We start from the raw sequence: 23235 nt of genomic DNA on the forward strand, positions 1-23235 counted from the left end.
CTTTGGTACTTATTGGTCTGCTTTCAGTCTGAAGAAATTGCAATCACTTTATGCTCTGTGTGTGAGATCTCACTTCTACAAGCCTACATTCACTTTTTAAAAAAAAAATGTGGTAAGAGCACCTGACACAAGATCTACTCTCTTAAGTTTTTAAATGCATAATACAATAGAGTTACTATAGGGACGATGTCGTACAGCATATCTCTAGAACTTACTCATCTTGCATAACTGAGATTTTATGCCCACTGATCAGCAACTCTCCATTTCCTCCTTCTTCCCAGCCCCTGGTGAACACCATTCTACCTTCTGATTCTATGAGTTTCACTATTTTAGATACCTCATATAAGAAGAATCATGCAGTATTAGTCCTTCTGTGACTACTTAATTTATTTAGCATAATATCCTGCAATTTGTCCATGTTGTCACATATTGCCCAATTTCCTTATTTTTTTAAGTATGAATTATATGCTGTTGAACGTATATACCACATTTTCTTATCCATTCATCCATCGATGGGCATTTAGGTTGTTACCACATCTTGGCTTTGATGAGTAGTGCTGCAGTGAACATTGGAATGCTAATGTCTCTTCGAGATCCTGATTTCAATTCTCTTGGATAAATACCCAGAGAGGGATTGCTGAATCATACAGTAGTTCTATTTTTACTTTCTTGAGGAATCTCCATACTGTTTTCTATAGTGACTGCACTATTTTACATCCCCACCAACAGTGTATGAGGGTACAAATTTCTCCACATTCTCACCAACACTTGTTGTCTTTTGGTTTTTTTGATAATAGCCATCCTAACAGGTATGAGGTGATATCTCATTCCAGTTTTGATTTGCATTTCCCTGATGACTAGTGATGTTGAGTGTCTTTTCATATATCTATAAATTATTTGTATGTTTTCTTCAGATAAATGTCTCTTGAAGTCTTTAGTCCATTTAAAAATTCTGTTACTAATTTTTTGCTATTGTTTTAGAAATTCCTTATATATTTTGGAAACTAACCCCATATCTGATATATGGTTTGCAAATATTTTCTCCTATTCTGTAGGTTGCTTTTCACTTTGTTGATTATTCCCTATACTTTTCAAAGCTTTGTAGTTTGATGTATCCATTTTTGTTTTCATTATCCATGTGTTTGGTGTCATGAAATCATTGCCAAGACCAATGTCATGAAGATTTGTCCCTATATTTTATTCTTGAATTTTACAACTTCAGGTACTACATTTAGGTCTTTAATCTATTTTGTGTTGATTTTTTTGTATGGTGTAAGATAAAGGTCCAATTTCATTTTTTTGCATGTGGATATACAATTTTCCCACACAAATTTTTTTTTTGCAGTTTCTTTTATTTATTTATTTTAAAAATAAATAAATTTATTTATTTATTTATTGTTGGCTGGGTTGGGTCTTCGTTTCTGTGCGAGGGCTTTCTCTACTTGCAGGGAGTGGGGGCCACTCTTCATTGTGGTGCATGGGCCTCTCACTGTCGCGGCCTCTCACTGTCGCGGCCTCTCTGGTTGCGGAGCACAGGCTCCAGACGCGCAGGCTCAGTAGTTGTGGCTCATGGGCCTAGTTGCTCCGCGGCATGTGAGATCTTCCCAGACGAGGGATCGAACCCGTATCCCCTGCATTGGCAGGCAGATTCTCAACAACACTGCGCCACCAGGGAAGCCCGCCTATTATTTTATTTTTATTTATTTATTTACATCTTTATTGGAGTATAATTGCTTTACAATGGTGTGTTAGTTTCTGCTTTATAACAAAGTGAATCAGTTATACATATACATATGTTCCCATATCTCTTCCCTCTTGCATCTCCCTCCCTCCCACCCTGCCTATCCCACCCCTCTAGGTGGTCACAAAGCACTGAGCTGATCTCCCTGTGCTATGCGGCTGCTCCCCACTAGCTATCTATTTTACGTTTGGTAGTGTATATATGTCCATGCCACTCTCTCGCTCTGTCACAGCTTACCCTTCCCCCTCCCCATATCCTCAAGTCCATTTTCTAGTAGGTCTGTATCTTTATTTCTGTCTTACACCTAGGTTCTTCATGACATTTTTTTTTCTTAGATTCCATATATATGTGTTAGCATACGGTATTTGTCTTTCCCTTTCTGACCCACTTCACTCTGTATGACACTCTCTAAGTCCATCCACCTCATTACAAATAGCTCAATTTCGTTTCTTTTTATGGCTGAGTAGTATTCCATTGTATATATGTGCCACATCTTCTTTATCCATTCATCCGATGATGGACACTTAGGTTGTTTCCATCTCCGGGCTATTGTAAATAGAGCTGCAATGAACATTTTGGTACATGATTCTTTTTGAATTATGGTTTTCTCAGGGTATATGCCCAGTAGTGGGATTGCTGGGTCATATGGTAGTTCTTTTTTTTTTTTTTTACATCTTTCTTGGAGTATAATTGCTTTACAATGGTGTGTTAGTTTCTGCTTTATAACAAAGTGAATCAGTTACACATATACATATGTTCCCATATGTCGTTTTCTTGTGTCTCCCTCCCTTCTACCCTCCCTATCCCACCCCTCCAGGTGGTCACAAAGCACCGAGCTGATCTCCCTGTGCTATGCGGCTGCTTCCCACTAGCTATCTACCTTACGTTTGGTAGTGTATATATGTCCATGCCACTCTCTTGCTTTGTCACAGCTTACCCTTCCCCCTCCCGATATCCTCAAGTCCATTCTCTAGTAGGTCTGTGTCTTTATTCCTGTCTTACCCCTAGGTTCTTCATGACATTTTTTTTCTTAGATTCCATATATATGTGTTAGCATACGGTATTTGTCTTTCTCTTTCAGACTTACTTCACTCTGTATGACAGACCCTAGGTCTATCCACCTCATTAAAAATAGCTCAATTTCGTTTCTTTTTATGGCTGAGTAATATTCCATTATATATATGTGCCACATCTTCTTTATCCATTCATCCGATGATGGATACTTAGGTTGTTTCCATCTCTGGCCTATTGTAAATAGAGCTTCAATGAACATTTTGGTACATGACTCGTTTTGAATTATGATTTTCTCAGGGTATATGCCCAGTAGTGGGATTGCTGGGTCATATGGTAGTTCTATTTGTAGCTTTTTAAGGAACCTCCATACTGTTCTCCATAGTGGCTGTACCAATTCACATTCCCACCAGCAGTGCAAGAGTGTTACCTTTTCTCCACACCCTCTCCAGCATTTATTGTTTCTAGATTTTTGATGATGGCCATTCTGAGTGGTGTGAGATGATATCTCATTGTAGTTTTGATTTGCATTTCTCTAATGATTAATGATGTTAAGCATTCTTCCATGTGTTTGTTGGCGGTGTGTATATCTTCTTTGGAGAAATGTCTGTTTAGGTCTTCTGCCCATTTTTGGATTGGGTTGTTTGTTTTTTTGTTATTGAGCTGCATGAGCTGCTTATAAATTTTGGAGATTAATCCTTTGTCAGTAGCTTCATTTGCAAATATTTTCTACCATTCTGAGGGTTGTCTTTTGGTCTTGTTTATGGTTTCCTTTGCTGTGCAAAAGCTTTGCAGTTTCATTAGGTCCCATTTGTTTATTTTTGATTTTATTTCCATTTCTCTGGCAGGTGGGGCAAAAAGGATCTTGCTGTGATTTATGTCATAGAGTGTTCTGCCTATGTTTTCCTCTAAGAGTTTGATAGTTTCTGGCCTTATATTTAGGTCTTTAATCCATTTTGAGCTTATTTTTGTGTATCGTGTTAGGGTGATCTAATCTCATGCTTTTACATGTACCTGTCCAGTTTTCCCAGCACCACTTATTGAAGAGGCTGTCCTTTCTCCACTGTACATTCCTGCCTCCTTTATCAAAGATAACATGACCATATGTGTGTGGGTGTATCTCTGGGCTTTCTATCCTGTTCCATTGATCTATATTTCTGTTTTTGTGCCAGTACCATACTGTCTTGATTACTGTGGCTTTGTAGTATCGTCTGAATTCAGGGAGCCTGATTCCTCCAGCTCCGTTTTTCATTCTCAAGATTTCTTTGGCTATTCGGGGTCTTTTGTGTTTCCATACAAATTGTGAAATTTTTTGTTCTAGTTCTGTGAAAAACAGCAGTGGTAGTTTGATAGGGATTGAATTGAATCTGTAGATTGCTTTGGGTAGTAGAATCATTTTCACAATGTTGATTCTTCCAATCCAAGAACATGGTATATCTCTCCATCTATTTGCATCATCTTTAATTTCTTTCATAATCAGTGTCTTATAATTTTCTGCATACAGGTCTTTTGTCTCCTTAGGTAGGTTTATTCCTAGATATTTTTTTCTTTTTGTTGCAGTGGTAAATGGGAGTGTTTTCTTGATTTCACTTTCAGATTTTTCATCATTAGTGTATAGGAATGCCAGAGATTTCTGTGCATTAATTTTGTATCCTGAAACTTTACCAAATTCATTGATTAGCTCTAGTAGTTTTCTGGTAGCATCTTTAGGATTCTCTATGTAGAGTATCATGTCATCTGCAAACAGTGACAGCTTTACTTCTACTTTTCCAAATTGGATTCCTTTTATTTCCTTTTCTTCTCTGATTTCTGTGGCTAAAACTTCCAAAACTATGTGAATAAGAGTGGTGAGAGTGGGCAACCTTGTCTTGTTCCTGATCTTAGTGGAAATGGTTTCAGTTTTTCACCATTGAGGACGATGTTGGCTGTGGGTTTGTAATATATGGCCTTTATTATGTTGAGGAAAGTTCCCTCTATGCCTACTTTCTGCAGGGTTTTTATCATAAATATGTGTTGAATTTTGTAGAAAGCTTTCTCTGTATCTATTCAGATGATCATATGGTTTTTCTCCTTTAATTTGTTAATATAGTGTATCACGTTGATTGATTTGTGTATAATGAAGGATCCTTGCATTCCTGGAATAAACCCCACTTTATCATGGTGTATGATCCTTTTAATGTGCTGTTGGATTCTGTTTGCTAGTATTTTGTGGAGGATTTTTGCATCTATGTTCATCAGTGATATTGGCCTGTAGTTTTCTTTCTTTGAGACATCCTTGTCTGGTTTTGGCATCAAGGTGATGGTGGCCTCGTAGAATGAGTTTGGGAGTGTTCCTCCCTCTGCTATATTTTGGAAGAGTTTGAGAAGGATAGGTGTTAGCTCTTCTCTAAATGTTTGATAGAATTCACCTGTGAAGCCATCTGGTCCTGGGCTTTTGTTTGTTGGAAGATTTTTAATCACAGTTTCAATTTCAGTGCTTGTGATTGGTCTGTTCATATTTTCTATTTCTTCCTGATTCAGTCTTGGCAGGTTGTGCATTTCTAAGAATTTGTCCATTTCTTCCAGGTTGTCCATTTTATTGGCATAGAGTTGCTTGTAGTAATCTCTCATGATCTTTTGTATTTCTGCAGTGTCAGTTGTTACTTCTCCTTTTTCATTTCTAATTCTATTGATTTGAGTCTTCTCCCTTTTTTTCCTTGATGAGTCTGGCTAATGGTTTATCAATTTTGTTTATCTTCTCAAAGAACCAGATTTTAGTTTTATTGATCTTTGCTATTGTTTCCTTCATTTCTTTTTCATTTATTTCTGATGTGATTTTTCTGATTTCTTTCCTTCTGCTAACTTTGGGGTTTTTTTGTTCTTCTTTCTCTAACTGCTTTAGGTGCAAGGTTAGGTTGTTTATTCGAGATGTTTCCTGTTTCTTAAGGTAGGATTGTATTGCTCTAAACTTCCATCTTAGAACTGCTTCTGCTGTATCCCATAGGTTTTGTGTCATCGTGTCTCCATTGTCATTTGTTTCTAGGTAAGTTTTTATTTCCTCTTTGTTTTCTTCAGTGATCACTTCGTTATTAAGTAGTGTATTGTTTAACCTCCATGTGTTTGTATTTTTTACAGATGTTTTCCTGTAATTGTTATGTAGTCTCAGAGCATTGTGGTCAGAAAAGAAACTTGATACAATTTCAATTTTCTTTAAATTTACCAAGGCTAGATTTGTGACCCAAGATATGATCTATCCTGCAGAATGTTCCATGAGCACTTTAGAAAAATGTGTATTCTGTTGTTTTTGGATGGAATGTTCTATAAATATCAATTAAGTCCATCTTGTTCCATGTATTATTTAAAGCTTGTGTTTCGTCATTTATTTTCATTTTGGATGATCTGTCCATTGGTGAAAGTGGGGTGTTAAAGTCCCCTACTATGCATGTGTTACTGTCGATTTCCCCTTTAATGGCTGTTAGTATTTGCCTTATGTATTGAGGTGCTCCTATGTTGGGTGCATAAATATTTACAATTGTTATATCTTCTTGGATCTATCCCTTGATCATTATGTAGTGTCCTTCTTTTTCTCTTGTAATAGTCTTTATTTTAAAGTCTGTTTTGCCTGATATGAGAATTGCTACTCCAGGTTTCTTTTGATTTCCATTTGCATGGAATATCTTTTTCCATCCTCTCACTTTCAGTCTGTATGTGTCTCTAGGTCTGAAGTGGGTCTCTTGTAGACAGCATATATATTAGTCTTGTTTTTGTATCCATTCATCCAGTCTGTGTCTTTTGGTGGGAGCATTTAGTCCATTTACATTTAAGGTAATTATCCATATGTATGTTCCTATTCCCATTTTCTTAATTGCTTTGTGTTTGTTATTGTAGGTCTTTTCCTTCTCTTGTGTTTCTTGCCTAGAGAAGTTCCTGTAGCATTTGTTGTAAAGCTGGTTTGGTGGTGCTGAACTCTCTCAGCTTTTGCTTGTCTGTAAAAGTTTTAATTTCTCCATCAAATCTGAATGAGATCCTTGCTGGGTAGAGTAATCTTGGTTGCAGGTTTTTCTCTTTCATCACTTTAAATATGTCCTGCCATTCCCTTCTGGCTTGCAGAGTTTCTGCTGAAAGATCCGCTGTTAACCTTATGGGGATTCCCTTGTGTGTTATTTGTTGTTTTTCCCTTCCTGCTTTTAATATGTTTTCTTTGTATTTAATTTTTGACAGTTTGATTAATATGTGTCTTGGCATATTTCTCCTTGGATTTATCCTGTATGGAACTCTCTGTGCTTCCTGGACTTGATTAACTATTTCCTTTCCCATATTAGGGAAGTTTTCAACTATAATCTCTTCAAATATTTTCTCAGTCCGTTTCTTTTTCTATTCTTGTTCTTGGACGCCTATAATTTGAATGTTGGCACGTTTAATGTTGTCCCAGAGGTCTCTGCGACTATCCTCAGTTCTTATCATTCTTTTTTCTTTATTCTGCTCTGCAGTAGTTATTTCCACTATTTTATCTTCCAGGTCACTTATCTGTTCTTCTGCCTCAGTTATTCTGCTATTGATCCCATCTAGAGTATTTTTAATTTCATTTATTGTGTTGTTCATCATTGCTTGTTTCGTCTTTAGTTCTTCTAGGTCCTTGTTAAATGTTTCTTGCATTTTCTCTATTCTGTTTCCAAGATTTTGAATCATCTTTACTATCATTATTCTGAATTCTTTTTCAGGTAGACTGCCTATTTCCTCTTCATTTGTTAGGTCTGGTGGGTTTTTATCTTGCTCCTTCATCTGCTATGTGTTTTTCTGTCTTCTCATTTTGCTTATCTTACTGTGTTTGGGGTCTCCTTTTTGCAGTCTGCAGGTTCATAGTTCCCATTGCTTTTGATGTCTGTCTCTAGTGGCTAAGGTTGGTTCAGTGAGTTGTGTAGGCTTCGTGGTGGAGGGGACTAGTGCCTGTGTTCTGGTGGATTAGGCTGGATCTTGTCTTTCTGGTGGGCACGTCCACATCTGGTGGTGTGTTTTGGGGTGTCTGTGGACTTATTATGATTTTAGGCAGCCTCTCTGCTAATGCGTGTGGTTGTGTTCCTGTGTTGCTAGTTGTTTGGCATAGGGTGTCTAGCACTGTAGCTTGCTGGTCATTGAGTGAAGCTGGGTGCTGGTGTTGAGATGCAGATCTCTGGGAGATTTTCGCCGTTTGATGTTATGTGGAGCTGGGAGGTCTTTTGTGGACCACTGTCCTGAAGTTGGCTCTCCCACCTCAGAGGCACAGGACTGACTCCTTGCTGCAGCACCAAGAGCCTTTCATCCACACGACTCAGAATTAAAGGGAAAAATAGTAGAAAGAAAGAAAGAAAGGAAGGAAGAAGGGAGGGAGGGAGGTGGGAGGGAAGGAAGGAAAGAAAGAAAGAAAGAAGATAAAATAAAATAAAGTTAGAAAATAAAATAGAGTTATTAAAATACAAAATAATTTTTAAGAAAAAATTTTTAAAAGATGGATGGATAGAACTCTAGGACAAATGGTGGAAGCAAAGGTATACAGACAAGATCTCACACAGAAGCATACACATACACACTCACAAAAAGAAGAAAAGGGGAAAAAATCATAAATCTTGCTCTCAAAGTCCACCTCCACAATTTGGGATGATTCGTTGTCTATTCATGGATTCCACAGATGTAGGGTACATCAAGTTGATTGTGGAGCTTTAATCCGCTGCTTCTGAGGCTGCTGGGAGGGACTCCCTTTTCTCTTCTTTGTTCTCACAGCTCCCAGGGCTCAGCTTTGGATTTGACCCCGCCTCTGCGTGTAGGTCGCCGGAGGGTGTCTGTTCTTCCCTCAGAGAGGATGGGGTTAAAGGAGCAGCTGCTTTGGGGACTCTGGCTCACTCAGGCTGGGGGGAGGGAGGGGCACGGAGCGCGGGTCGAGCCTGCAGCGGCAGAGGCCGGTGTGACATTACACCAGCCTGAGGCGCGCTGTGCCTTCTTCCGGGGAAGTTGTCCTTGGGTCCCGGGACCCTGGCAGTGTCGGGCTGCACAGGCTCCCCGGGAGGAGGGTGTGGAGAGTGACCTGTGCTCGCACACAGGCTTCTTGGTGGCGGCAGCAGCAGCCTTAGCGTCTCATGCCCGTCTCTGGGGTTCGCGCTGTTAGCCACAAAGAGGGAAGAAAAGGTCTCTTGCCTCTTTGGCAGGTGCAGACTTTTTCCCGGACTCCCTCCCGGCTAGCTGTGGTGCACTAACCCCTTCAGGCTGTGTTCACGCTGCAAACCCCAGTCCTGTCCCTGGGATCCGACCTCCGAAGCCGGAGCCTCAACTCCCAGCCCCGCCCACCCCGGCCGGTGAGCAGAAAAGCCTCTCGGGCTGGTGAGTGCCGGTCAGCACCGATCCTCTGTGCGGGAATCTCTCCGCTTTGCCCCCCGCACCCCTGTTGTTGTGCTCTTCTCCGCGGCTCCGAAGCTTCCCGCCTCCACCACCCACAGTCTCCGCCTGAGAAGGGGCTTCCTGGTGTGTGGAAACCTTTTCTCCTTCACAGCTCCCTCCCACTGGTGCAGGTCCGGTCCCTATTCTTTTGTCTCTGTTTATTCTTTTTTCTTTTTCCCTACCCAGGTACGTGGGGAGTTTCTTGCCTTTTGGGAGGTCTGAGGTCTTCTGCCAGTGTTCAGTAGGTATTCTGTAGGAGTTGTTCCACGTGTAGATGTATTTATGTTTTAATTTTAAATTTTTATTAACTTTTTTTGGCCATACCACACGGCTTGCAAGATCTTAGTTCCCCAACCAGGGATTGAACCTGGGCCCTGAGCAATGAACGTATGGAGTCCTAACACTTGACTGCCAGGGAATTTCCCTCCACACCAGTTGTTGAAGAGACTATCCTTTCTCCATTGTGTATTATTGGAAACCTTGTTGAAGATAAATTGACCATATATGCATGGGTTGATTTTGGGCTCTCTAGTCAATATGTCTTTCTTTAGACCAGTACCATACTGTTTTAATTACTGCAACTTTGTAATATTTTTTTAAATTGGGAAGTATGATGTCTTTAGCTTTGTTCTTTCTCAAGATTGATTTCAGAAACAAGATAAGTTCTAGAAACATACAACTTACTAAGACTGAATTACGGTGTAATAGCAAATCTGAACTGATCAATAATGAGTAAGGAGATTAAGTCAGTAATTGGAAATATCCCAACAAAGAAAGCCCAGGACCAGGTGGCTTTACTGGTGAATATTGCCCAATATTTAAATAACAATTGGTGCCAAGCCTTCTCAAATTCTTCCAAAAAATTGAAGAAGAGAGAACAGTGAAACTCATTTTAGGAAGTCAGCATTACCTTGATACCAAAACCAGACAAATATACATGAGAAAAGAAAACTACAGGCCAATATCCCTGATTAATATATAGATGAAAAAATCCTCAAGAAAATACTATCAAAACCATCCAATCCAACATCACACTGAAAAATTCCAGATCACATTAAAAGGATCATGCACCATGACCAACTGGGATTTACCCCTGGGATGCAAGGATGGTTCAACATATGCAAATCAATTAATGTAATACACCACATTAACAGAATAAAGGATGAAAATTACAAAATTATTTCAACAGATGAAGAAGAAAAAGCATTTTGACAAAATTCAACACCTTTTCATGATTAAAAAAATTGTCTGTTTTTTTCTAAAATTTTAATTCGGAAAGATAGATGCACCCTAATGTACATAACAGCACTATTTACAATAGCAAAGACATGAAAGCAACCTAAGTGTCCATTGACAGAGGAATGGATAAAGAAGATGTGATATATGTATACGATGGAATATTACTCAGCCATAAAAAGAATGAAGTAATGTCATTTGCAGCAACATGGATGGACCTAGAGATTCTCATACTAAGCGAAGTAAGGCAAACAAAGAAACATAAATATCATATGATATAACTTATATGTGGAATCTAAAAAAATGATACAAATGAACTTATTTACAAGAAGACATAGACTCACAGACATAGAAAACAAACTTACCAAAGGGGAAAGTGGGGGGAGAGGGATAAATTAGGAGTTTGGGATTAACAGATATACACTACTACATATAAAATAGATAAACAACAAGGACCTACTGTATAGCACAGGGAACTATATTCAATATCTTGCAATAACCTAAAATGGAAAAGAATCTGAAAAGGAATATATATATATCTGAATCACTTTGCTGTCCACCTGAAACTAACACAGCATTACAACATTGTAAATCAAGTATACCTCAATTAAAAAATAATTCTCAACAAACTAGGAACAGGAGGAAAGTATAATAAAGGCCATTATGAACAGCCCAAAGCTAACATCGTATTCAACAGTGAAAAACTGAAAGCTTTTTCACTAAGATCTGGAATAAGGTAAGCATGCTCACTCTCACAACTTCTATTAAGCACAGTACTTGAATTCCTAGCCAGAAATTGGCAAGACAAAGAAATAAAGGCATCTAAATCAGAAAGAAATAAGTAAAATTATCCCCGTTTACAGAAGCATGATCTTATATATAGAAAATCCTAAATATTCCACAAAAAACTGTTAGAAGTAATAAACAGATTCAGTAAAGTTAGAGTATACAAAATCAACATACAAAAATCAGCTGTTTCTATACACCAATAACAAACTATCTGAAGGAAAATTCAGAAAATAATCCCATTTATAATAGCACCAAATAGGATAAAATAGTTCTTAAGAATACAGTAAGAGGTAAAAGAGATATACACTGAAAACTACAAAACATTGATGAAAGAAATTTAAAAAGATACCAAAACCAGAAAGCTATCCTATATTCATGGTTAGGAAGATTTAATATGTTAAAATGACTTAGATTTTTAATAGGCTCCCTGTGGCTGCTTTGTTGAGAGGAGAACAAGGGTGAGAAGCAAGGAGCCAAGTAGGACACTATTTCTATAATATTCATGACGTATCACAATTTTATAACAGTGTAAATGATGAGAAATGTTTAGATTCTGGATATATTTTGAGTGTAAAGTTAACCGAAATTGCTGATGATTGAATGTAGAGTGTGTAAAAAATTGGAGTCAAGAATGACTGAAACAGCAAACAAACAAACAAACAAACAAAAAACTACTGAACTGTTTTCCAAAGTGACTATATAATTTTGCATGTGTGTCAGCAACGTATGAGTGATTCAGTTTCTCTGTATCCTTGCCAATATTGGGTGTTGTCACTATTTTTTATATTAGCCATTCTGTTAAGTGGGTAGTGGTATATCACTGTGATTTTAATTTGCATTTCTCTAAAAATACCCTTACAACAACAAAAACAAAACAAAAAAAGAGTGATTGAAATGGAATTAGATAGTGATGATGGTTGCACAGCCTTGTGAATATACTAACAACCTTTGAATTGTATACTTTAAAAGAGTGAATTTTATGGTGGTGAATTATATCTCAATTAAAAACTAATGATTACTGAACTGTCTTTGTCATGAGCAACAGGAAGAATGCATTGGCAATTACCAACATAGGAAGGATGGGGTCAAGGGAGTCAAGGGAGTTGTGGAGTGGAGGAAGAGAACAGAAGATAAGTTTGAGATGCCCTTTAGACAACAACATATAAATGTTTAGTATGTGGTTGGATATGTGAATCTGAAATTACAGGGAAAGTTTCAGTTTGGAGGTAGAAATTGGACATTGTCAGAATGTAGAAGGTATTTAAAACCACAAGACAGGATGAAGTCCCCTAGAAAGAGAATGTAAATAGAAAAGAGAAAGACTAACGCAGGAGCACTCCAACATTTAGAGGTCAAAGAGGTGTGAAAAATCAGCCAAAGAGGCTGAAAAAGAGGAGTCGGTGAGGTAGTAGGGAGAGAATTAGATGTCTGAAAAAGTGAGTAAAGAACATGCCTTATGAAGCAGAAGTGATCAATTCAGTTAAATCCTGCTGATGGGTTCAGTAAAATAAGAATTGAGAATTGGCCATCAGACTTACAAATTGGTGATCATGACAAGAATTATTTTGACTGTCTTGGGGAGCAAAAACCCACATGGGGTTTTATGGGTGAGTGGGAGGAAAGGAATGGGGTTAATGGGAACAGAAATGTGAGAGGGAGAGGAAGGAGAATATGGTCAAGAGAGGTTTTATCTTTTCTTTTAAAGTGGGAGAAATAACGCAGATATATAGGTTGATGGGAAGGAACTATGGAGAGAGTGAAAATTGATAATGCAGGGGAGAGGAAAGAGAATGGTTGTAATGATATCCTTGAATGCAGATGAAGAGAATGGGGTTCAGTGACAAGTAGAGGATTGTCCTTATATAGGAGTCCAGACAATTTATACCTTGTTTAACAGGAGGAGTGTGAATGTATAGGAGCACAGGTGCAAGTAGGCTGGTAGATGTGGTTGGGAGTGTGTAGTTTCCTTCTTACTGATTCTACTGTCTTAGAGAAATAGAAACCAAAGCCCTCGACCTAGAGTTAGGATGAAGGAGGAGATACTTGAACTTTGTAAAAGGGGAGAGTATTAAATACCTGTCTAGAAGATTGAGAGAAGGAAAGGATAAGGGAAGTATAGTTGACCTTCTAGGCAGTGCCAAAGGCCCATGTGAGAGATTACTGGTCATGAAATTTAAAGTGAGATATGTCAGCACAGTTATGTGTGTTTTTTTTCCCACCAACAGCGCAAGTATAGGTGTGGAGTAAGCAAAGTTGGATTAATCAGAATTGGAGATGTTTTTCAGAAGAATAGACTGGGAAAACATGTAAGGTGTTGTGGGTGTATACAAAAAAGTGTTGCAATAATGAGCCATGACCTTTAAGCCCAGTAAAGAAGGAAGGACCTGAGCAGAGGAAGGACAGTGAGTCATGGTGGGCATACCAACTCTGCTGCATCCCTAGACATCTAAATCCAGCAGCACAAATGGCCTAGTAAAAACTCAAGGCTCGGGCTTCCCTGGTGGCGCAGTGGTTAAGAATCTGCCTGCTAGTGCAGGGGAAACTGTTTCCAGCCCTGGTCCGGGAAGATCCCACATGTCACAAAGCAGCTAAGCCTGCAAGCCACAACTACTGAGCCCTCATGCCTCAACTGCTGAAGTTCATGAGCCTAGAGACCGTGCTCTGCAACAAGAGAAGCCACTGCAATGAGAAGCCTGTACACTGCAACAAAGAGTAGCCCCCACTCGCTGCAACTAGAGAAAGCCTGTGCACAGCAACGAAGACCCAACACAGCCAAAAAAAAAACCAACCACAAAACCTCAAGGCTCACTGAAATATTCTTCATGTGAATCCAAATGATGATATTCGAAGTTGTGAATAAAAATCCCTTTACACATTTTCTTCAAGGGAACAACAATTGACTGTGTGTTATCATTGCTCAGAGGCAAGAAAAGAGCAGTAGTCTGTTCATGACTGAATGTGTCAGTGTTTAAAAACACTCCAAGAGTCAGTATTTAATTAACAAATCGCCATTCTCATTTCACAGATGGCACGATATGAGAGTGTTAGCTATAGAATAAAGAATTAATGAATCCCTGTCAGGAAAACGTGGGAATTAAATCTATATGTATCTCACTGATCATTAAAACCGTGGACAGGGGAAATTAAAAAGATTGAAGAGCAGTCACTGGAAATGTCCTTGGGTCAGATTATCTAAAGAAAGCAGCTTATGTAGAATGCAGACTTTCCTTCTGTGGTCTAAATCTTGAGTATGGTAAAATGGTTTATACACAGTAGGCATAAAACAAATATTTGTTCAATGAATTGTTTGAATAAATAAATGATGACAAGGAGTCATTTCTCCAACATGACATTTGTATGTAATAAAATCTGTCCCATTTTGCCCGCCCCATGTAGGTTCAGTTTCTGGTTGGTAATTGGTGATGGTAGAATGGCTGTTCAGAGTGAAGAGGCTTGTGGTTGTTCATGCACCACCATTCCCACCCAGGTGATGCTTGCAGCTCATTAGACTGTTGATACCCTTTTACACCCCATGCCTTTGCAAATACGATTCTCTCACTGTGAAAACTGCTTGTTACCAATCCCCTTGACCCCCATGACCTCTCACTCACCTCTAGCTTGTCTACCAGGAAATTCCTTATTTCTTTCCAGGAGCAATTCAAGCATCGCCTACCTCCTCTGGGCAGCCTTTTCAACTCTCCCTTAGTCTGTTTTGGCCCCAAGTTTTGCACCTCTCCAGATTCACTGGGACTCACCTACTTTGCAGGCCTCGGTCACTCGCTTAGAGGAGAACCCTCCTCTACCATCACCACAACTCCTAACGTGCCATCTTTCTCAGCCTTTCCCAGGTGAGGACTGGCTCTGGCATGGCTCCATCACACCCACTGTGATGGCACTGCAAAGACCCTGGTTCCAGAGCCTGACCCACTGCGCCCCCTGAGTTTCAGCTACCCCAACCACTTCAGAGTCAAATGAAGCACCTTGCAGTGGGGCCTGAATACTGACGCTCCGGCCCTGGGGTGAGGTCATATAATCCAGAAATGCAAGGCAGGGGATTCCTTTTATAGTATGGACTTCAACCAGTGAGAGACAGGCTTATTCCTATCTCTTCCTCCCTGTGCCCTAAACCCATTCAGACTATTCTAAAGCATAGAGGTGTCCATACAGCTTTCTGGAGAAGTCTAGTGTGACCAAAATGTTAGCTGTGTTTCTTAAAACCTTTGTTTTCCCTTCTCTCCTTCTTGCTCCTCAATAAAATGCTAACACAGGAGCTCTGGCCTAGGTTCTGATTTCTACGGAAGGTTCTGTCCTCTAACAACCAGGGTGGCAACGAGGGTGTACCTCTATCCTAACTTTTAATAACCTGTGTTGTAATTATTAGTTTACTTTTAGAGAGCTTCTTAAGGGAAAAGACTCTCTCTCAGTAGCCTCATTACTTAGCACCATGTTTGGAACATGATGGGTGATTTAATAAACAACTGTTAATTAATTAATGGCTTAATATTAAGCTATTACATAACACATTTAAAATGAGAAGATTCCTTAGACATTTTTGTCTTAGCCCCTTACTATATGGAGGAACAAGCCCAAGGCCAAGAGAAATCAAGGGACTTTTTCAAAGTTATGCAGCTATTGAGTAGCATGAGTAGACCAGCACATTGGTTTCCTGATCTCACAACACTAGTCTCTTATTTGAAAAAGATTGCTTCCATTTCTGTGAGAGGAAACTACACCAGAACCAATCTGACAAACTTGTGTTTCTCCAGGCAATTAAAATATAAAATTGGCTAACATTAACAATAGGAAAGAGTGTTTCTTTGGCTCTGACCCCACCCTCCTGTAAAAGTTCCTGCTGCCTTTTTTTCTAGATGTCGCCAGGTGGGGTCTTACATGTGATTGCAAACAGAGTTCTGCTAGCTCCCACGTGACACCTGTCATTTCATTCCCTTTCTATTTTAATTTCTAGCATGAGATCCATAACCAGGGCTTGCCAGGTGGATATCTGTATGCTTGGCACACCTGCAGAGCCTCAGGTGTCTCCTCCTTTCTTCTGCAGGATTCTTGTATGCCGGTCAGCTCATTGTTAAGAGCCCCTGTGTGGTGTTCATATTTTCATATTTAACTGAAATGGGAGAATCCCCTGCCCCTCGTCACCGTGTTCTGGACCTCGGAGGACAGGCATTTCTTCCTAAGTCTCCAGTAAAGCAGAATTCTCTCTTTATTTAGTCTCAATCACGACTCAATGTCTCAGATATGATTCTCCAAGATTGGGGAAAGGCACCTGGACGACTTGACCAAGCAAGAGTCATAATTGTGGAAGAGGGAGGAGGTAAGGTAGAGAGGAGGCTCACCAAGCCCTAGATTATCACAATACGCTCCACAAGTGCCCAGTGTCCTAGTTCAAGGGTCAGCCCATGGCCTGATTTTGTTTGATCAGTAAGCTAAGAATGATTTTAATACTTTTAAAAGGTTTTAAGCTCAAAACACAAAGGAGAATCTGCTACACAGACCCATGTGACACAGAAAGCCTAAAATATTTGCTGCCTATCCCTTTATAGAGTTTGTGTACTCTTGTCCTAGAAGGAAAACAAAATGCAACAATTAGAAATGGGAAATATAGCAATGCACAATATGAACTATGTAACTGTAAACTATAAATCAGTTCCATTTGTTCTGCAACCTTATTAAAATCTTGCATTTTTCATCATGATGGGAATCAAAAGCATAGAGAAATGAGTCTCATCTGGAGATGATTTGTCACTGCCACAGCAGACAATGGCTCTGCTTCCAGCCATCATGACCTTGGGCTGCCTCTGGTCTTAGTGCCTGACTTGCCATTGGAGGGAGACGCCATCCTCTCACACCCTGTCCCATTATTCTTCAACCTAAAGGGAGCACTTTACATGGGTCTTCCCTTAGGACGAGGAACCCCTTCCTCCCAGAGTAGAGGTCTTCAGGCTTGTCTGGATAGACTCTTGGGATTCTTGAACCACAGTCTTCAGTTCTGCCAAGAGGAATGAATCTGAAGAAAAACATAGTTTAGATTCAAACTGAGGCTCCTGATACACATGAAAATAGATTTGATTTCTATTTAATTTTATTTCAATTTGGTTTTGAATAGACCACAAGTATAAATATTTGCTTCCTCTGCTGCAAATTTCCTTTAAGACCTGACCTAAGTGTAAAATTTAATAAAAATTTCTTGGAAATGGTAGGATGATTATTTTTCATTTATATTTTCTTTGCCTTTGAAATTTAAATTCGTGTGCCCTTTCTGGGTGGTTGTTTGCTAGCTCATCATTGGTAGATGAAAGTTCCATATGACAAGAAATATCCTAGGGTGCTAAAACACAAGAAAACTTAAAACCTTGCCATGTGCCATGTGCTACTGCTTTATTTATTAATTTGTGCTTTATCACTCCATTTCTTTTTTTTTTAACATCTTTATTGGAGTGTAGTTGCTTTACAATATTGTGTTAGTTACTGCTGTATAACAAAGTGAATCAGCTATATGTATTTCTGTTTTACAAGTGTTAATTAAAAACAGCAACAAAGTAATGCCTTCTTTAGGCTTAGGAGAAAAAGAGCCTTCAACATTAATTCAATAAACACTTCTTAGATTAGTCATGTTAGATTAAAACAATAAGGATTGTGACACCAGTGTCACACATGTGGTTAACTTTATCCATGTGTCTATTTTCCCTTTGCTTTTTTATTAGTGGAAGGAGAAGAGGAGTTTCCATAAAAAGTGGCACCAGACTGTTGTCAGTCAACTCCTGTCACCTTTGTGGTGTGGTCTCTGAATAACCAATTTCTGTTCTGAGCCTCTGTTTCCTTTCTTGTAAAACAGAGCATCAATTTGTCATTGATCTATCCCTTGTGGAAGACATTTGAAGAGAGAATGAGATAATGTCCATAGAATGTTTTATGTTTCTTGGAAGAGAGGTCCTTTGTAACATTTTAAGGACAATTTTTCTAGAAGAACATGAGGATTCACCTGAGATGGTACTGGAACTGCCACTGAGAACACAGACTGGGAAAATGAATCTGCCTGGGTGGATGATGGTCAGAAACAACCCAAAGCCTTGTATTATTTGTTTTTCGGTTCAAACATCTCTTTAGTTGTTCTTCAACCATGATCCTATTTTACTTTATTTATTTATTTGTTTGTTTGTTATTTGTTTTTTTGGGCTGCATGTGTGGCATGCAGGATCTTAGTTCCCCAACCAGGGATTGAACCTGTGCCCCCTGCAGTGGAAGTGCGCAGAATCTTAATCACTGGACCACTAGGGGAGTCCCCCATTATTCCATTTTAAATCCTATGTGAAAGAGGAGATTTGATTTGATAGAACTTTGATACCACATATTTGGAATAAATAATCTCACAACAGTACCTGTATCTTCCTTTCAGCTTTTAAGACATCTACCTTTAAGTTTTTTCCATTTTGTCCTGTTATGGAGCTACTCTTATTTAAGCACAATAGAACCCAAGTAAATTAGACAAAAAGGAATTAAATTGGGTGTTTTCAAAGACAAGCAAGCAAACAAAAACTATAGTAGACATTTTCTTAGAGGACTCTCTGTAAACTAATGCTTGTGTTCATAATTCATAGTCACTGTTCTCTACTATGCTGACATACATCTCCCTTGAGTTGAGTTGTACATTTATGAAGATCCTGTTGTGTTTACACTCAAACTGGATTAGGCTAGTTGTGTTTGTTGTTGCAATGATCTAATTTGATCACATTTTGCCAATGCTTATTAAAATATGAATTTGAAAGAAAATTATTTTCTCAATAAGAACTAAGAATAGTCAGGAAAGGAATTTTAAAAAGAACCTCAAAAATAATTACCCTTGGATCAGATCTGAGCAGTTAGGAAAATCTGGGATAATTTTGCACTCGAATTGTTTGAAAAACATCTTCAGGTTCTTGCTCCATTAAGAAAACCCCTAAAACTGGAGATTGTAGAGTGAAATATAGGTATCTTTTAAGAAATAAAACTAATATGGAACTCTAATTGATAGAACCATGATTAAAGGAATTACCAAAAAAAGACATAAGAAAAGATACAAATCACTACATATAAACATGGTAATGTGGTTGGATCTTAAAAACATTATGCTGGAAAAAAGGCAAGAAATTGAATAAGAACTATAACACAATACCATATGTATAAGTTTAAATTCATATACATGAAACAAAAATACACATTTCTAAGAAGTCAAATAAAAACATATGCATTAAACCTACAAGGTATCACTGCCTTTGAAGAAAAAGATGGGAAAGAGATGGGAGTGGGAGAAGGATAGAAGAGAATAAATATACATATAAAAAATATACAAGAGAAGACCCTTGTCTTGGAAAACAATGTTGATGTGTCATGAACCGAGGAGTATGATTAACTCATCCCTCTTTAACAGATGGTCCTACCCCTCACTCTCTCAAATATCATGAACCTAGAAAAGAAGAGAGGTGATGACAGCATTCAAGAGAAGACAAGAGAATTTTACAACTGGGACAGTAATGGATCAGTGTAGTAGTTGTCTTAGCAGACATCGGTGTTTGCAGTGGGAGAAACTAAGAAGAAGCAAGCTGATTCTTGCTATAGAAGTTCAACAGACTCAGCAGGTATGTCTGGAGGCAAGAGCGCAAATACAGTTGGAAATGGGATTGACTGAAATTCTGCTCAAGGAACAGCTAATACCTTGGGTTCCTTCCTCCAGCCCAAGCAGTCAGGCAGCTTCCCCTCCCTCACTGTCAAGGAAGCTGAGAAGTTTACTTTCTAGAGTAGAGAATGATCACAGTTGGTTGCAGTAGGAGGAATCCCATCTGAAAACTGGTGAATAAAGAAAACTAGTCTATAATGAATGGTGCATCTCTTCAGCTCCTCTTTCCCTCTTGCATCCCAGAACCCCAGCAACTAAGTTTATACCTACACCTACCTCCCCAGTTAGGACATTGAGAAATCTGACACACCAAGAAAAAAGACCTCTGTATAGTGACAGCTGGGGATCTGTAAATGAAATGGCTCAAGATCCTTCCCTTCCACCTACAGTGAGCAAGCCAGCTTGATTCAGCAACACAGAGCTTTCAATCAACTTCTTGGCAACTCATTCTTTTGAGTGCATTGGCAGTCAAGGATAACCAGAAGCCAGAAATCAGTTTTGAATAGTAATTTTGCATTATAAAAATGGATTCTGGATTATTTGCTCTTTTAAATTATCCATGCCTTTGTCCTCTTTCCCTTGTTTAAGATTTTGCCTATGATCCTTAAATAAACAAACACCTATGTAAATCCTCACCACATTCCCTAACTTCCTATAACGATGTGAGGCTTCCAGTCACACTGAAAGCGGAGAAAATTGCTTGTGGTTCAGACATGTATTGACTGGGATCTAGGTCGAAGTATTCTGTCATCTGCTGTTTTGAGCGTGCATGCATGTGTGCATGTGTATGCACGTGTGTGCCTATGTACTTATGCATGCACTCATACTCATGCTCCACTGCAAACCAGTGAGTGCTTGTCAAGCTTTTTGAGAGGAAATGGGCCAGACTGCTGCTGCACTTTGACTTTTCTTCCTGAGAAATCAGGAATTTGGCAAAGCAGTCAAAACCCTAGAAGAGATGCCCTATCTGCTAAACTCAGAGCCATCTATGTGACAGTCCAGCAGAAGTCTACCAGTTTTGTCATCAGTGAACATCTTGGTTGATGAATTAAAGCCTATATACAATCTCTGGAGAGCATCTCTAGCTTTACTATAGGAAGAGAGAGAGAAATGCATGGGGAAGGACTTTCTTATCAGTAGCTTTGGATTTCCCATTAATCTTCCTTTGTGCCCGTGATGCCCTTATGCACTGTTATCTTTAAGAGTGTAAGCTGGAGGTACTATTGCAGGATGATCAGATTGTTCAAATTTCCCTCCCTTAGCCTCCTATGGAAAGTACAAAGACAAATGTTCCTGTTGCAGACTAAGACAAAAACACTTCTGAGTTTCTTAGGAAATGTGTTAACCATGTGTTTTATTTTCTGTATTCTGATGCTTTGACATTTGGGGTCTTGCTGACCCTGGAGGGACCGTTCCTTTCAGGGCTAGCCAATTCCAAGACATAGTAAACAACTCGTCCATTAGGATACCTTTCAAATGTAAACCAATCAATCCAGAGCTCATATGCCTGAGCTCCTCCTTTAAAGTCACCTCCTTTATCAGGTCCTCACACCCTGGGCTACTATCCACCAGCCTAATCAGCCCAGGGACAGGTTTCCAGACAACTAGAGACAGCCCCTATGCCCCAGAACCCACTGAAATTATTTAACCTAGCCAGTCCTAAGCCTGCTTACTCTGTCTCTCTCATTTCTTCCCATGGAAACCTAATAAAGACTCTGGTCCATGTTTTCCCCTACTCCCTCTGTTTCCTAACTGACTCTGGTGCTTCTCCCAGTGGCCCTCCATGACGTGGTATGCCCCATCTTCATGGAACTATGAGTAACAAACTATCATTTCGGTGGCAATCATCTCCTGATTTGTTGGCCTTACCATACTTAACAATGATAAAAACAATTAAAACAGGGAAAGCATGCTATACTGAGTAGCAAATCATAAGAGGCCATCCCTTGAGGTGTAATTCTTCCATGAGACTTTCCCTGACCTCATCAACTTACAATGAACTTATCCTCCTATGAACATCCAGCATTATTGCCTACGACTCTCATTTGACATTTAAATATGTTCCTTCCTGATACCGTATGTCTGTTGTTTAAATTTCTTGTGTATATCTTGTTCTTCCAACTGAAATATAAATTTCCTCAGGGTATAATTCTCAGCATCTTCAACAATAACTGATGAGTTAATGAATGAATGAACAGATGTAACCTATTAAATTTGATCCAAAACTCACAAAGATCTTACTTTTTTTTCCTTTCTGAACTTTCTCTTTGCAGATAACTTTGTATGACTGTGATGAGCCCCAAATTGCAAAACTGCTAAGCATTTTCTTCAGACAAGTACATTTCTAAGCCTAATAAATACCTAATTATTTCCCTGAATTTATAATCAGATATAATTGTCTGGAGCATCCATAACTTGTTTGCTATCTGTAGGAAGAGGAAAGTGATATTGGGTGCTAGTTAAGAGCACTGTTTTGGATTCAGGCAGACCTAGTTTAAATACTAGCTATACTACTTATTAGTTGTGTCTTTGGGCAAGTTAACTGACCTTTTCAGTCCTCAGTTTCTTCACCTGTAAAATGGGGATAACAATACATACCTTAGAGGGATTTTATAAGGATTGCATGCGTAAAGTTGTTAGCATAGTACTGGCATATGGTAGAGGCCAAATAAATGGTGTGACTGTACATGTTACTTTGCCTGGGATACTCTGTTTACTCCTATTGCTCTAGCACAATTATGAACAGCACCCCCATTTTACCCAGAGTTTCAAGTTTGGACAATAAATTGGTCTATCAATGAATGTATTTTTAAACTTTTAATGCTGATTACTACTTAAATATATGTGAGATGAATATATATGTATGATTGAATATACATTTACGTTGGGGCTGTGCAATAATCCTTTCCAATAAAGTCCACCCCATCCCTTTGTCTCCATTGCTGAGTAGGAGATTATGGTTTAGTGGCCAAGAGCACAGACCTAGGAGCCAAACAGTCTGGTCTTGAATCCCAGCCATGCATGTTCTAATGTGTAACTTTAGACAATCCGTTTACTTAGCATGTATCAGTTTTCTCATCAGTAATACGGGAACAATATAAGCAGTACTTTTATCATACGATGTCATGAAGCCAAAAGTCTATAACTGTATATATGTAAAAATGCTTACAGCAGTGTCTAGCACATAGCAAACCCTCTGTGAGCAGGCATTATTGTTGCTGTCTCTATGTCAGTAGCAACTAAGCTGAAACCAGCTTATTTCTGTTTCCTGCGAATTGCTGTTGGTGTAGAAAACAGCCCTGATACTGCCCTCAGTTCAGATAGCAAGTCTGCATGAATGTTTTAGATGATAAACTCCTTAGATGATAAAGATAGAGGAACTTTGTACAATATCATGTGTGAT

At 39.0% G+C, this 23235-nt stretch overlaps 1 protein-coding gene across 1 annotated transcript in view; it reads left to right on the forward strand.

Moving 5' to 3' along the window:
* The window catches only part of MORC1 (MORC family CW-type zinc finger 1), a 352246-nt gene that overhangs the window by 100905 nt on the left and 228106 nt on the right, over window positions 1-23235 (forward strand). The gene's annotated exons all lie outside the window — the stretch shown is intronic.

The sequence above is a fragment of the Orcinus orca genome, chromosome 5 (genome assembly GCF_937001465.1).
Source record: "Orcinus orca chromosome 5, mOrcOrc1.1, whole genome shotgun sequence".
Taxonomy (NCBI): domain Eukaryota; kingdom Metazoa; phylum Chordata; class Mammalia; order Artiodactyla; family Delphinidae; genus Orcinus; species Orcinus orca.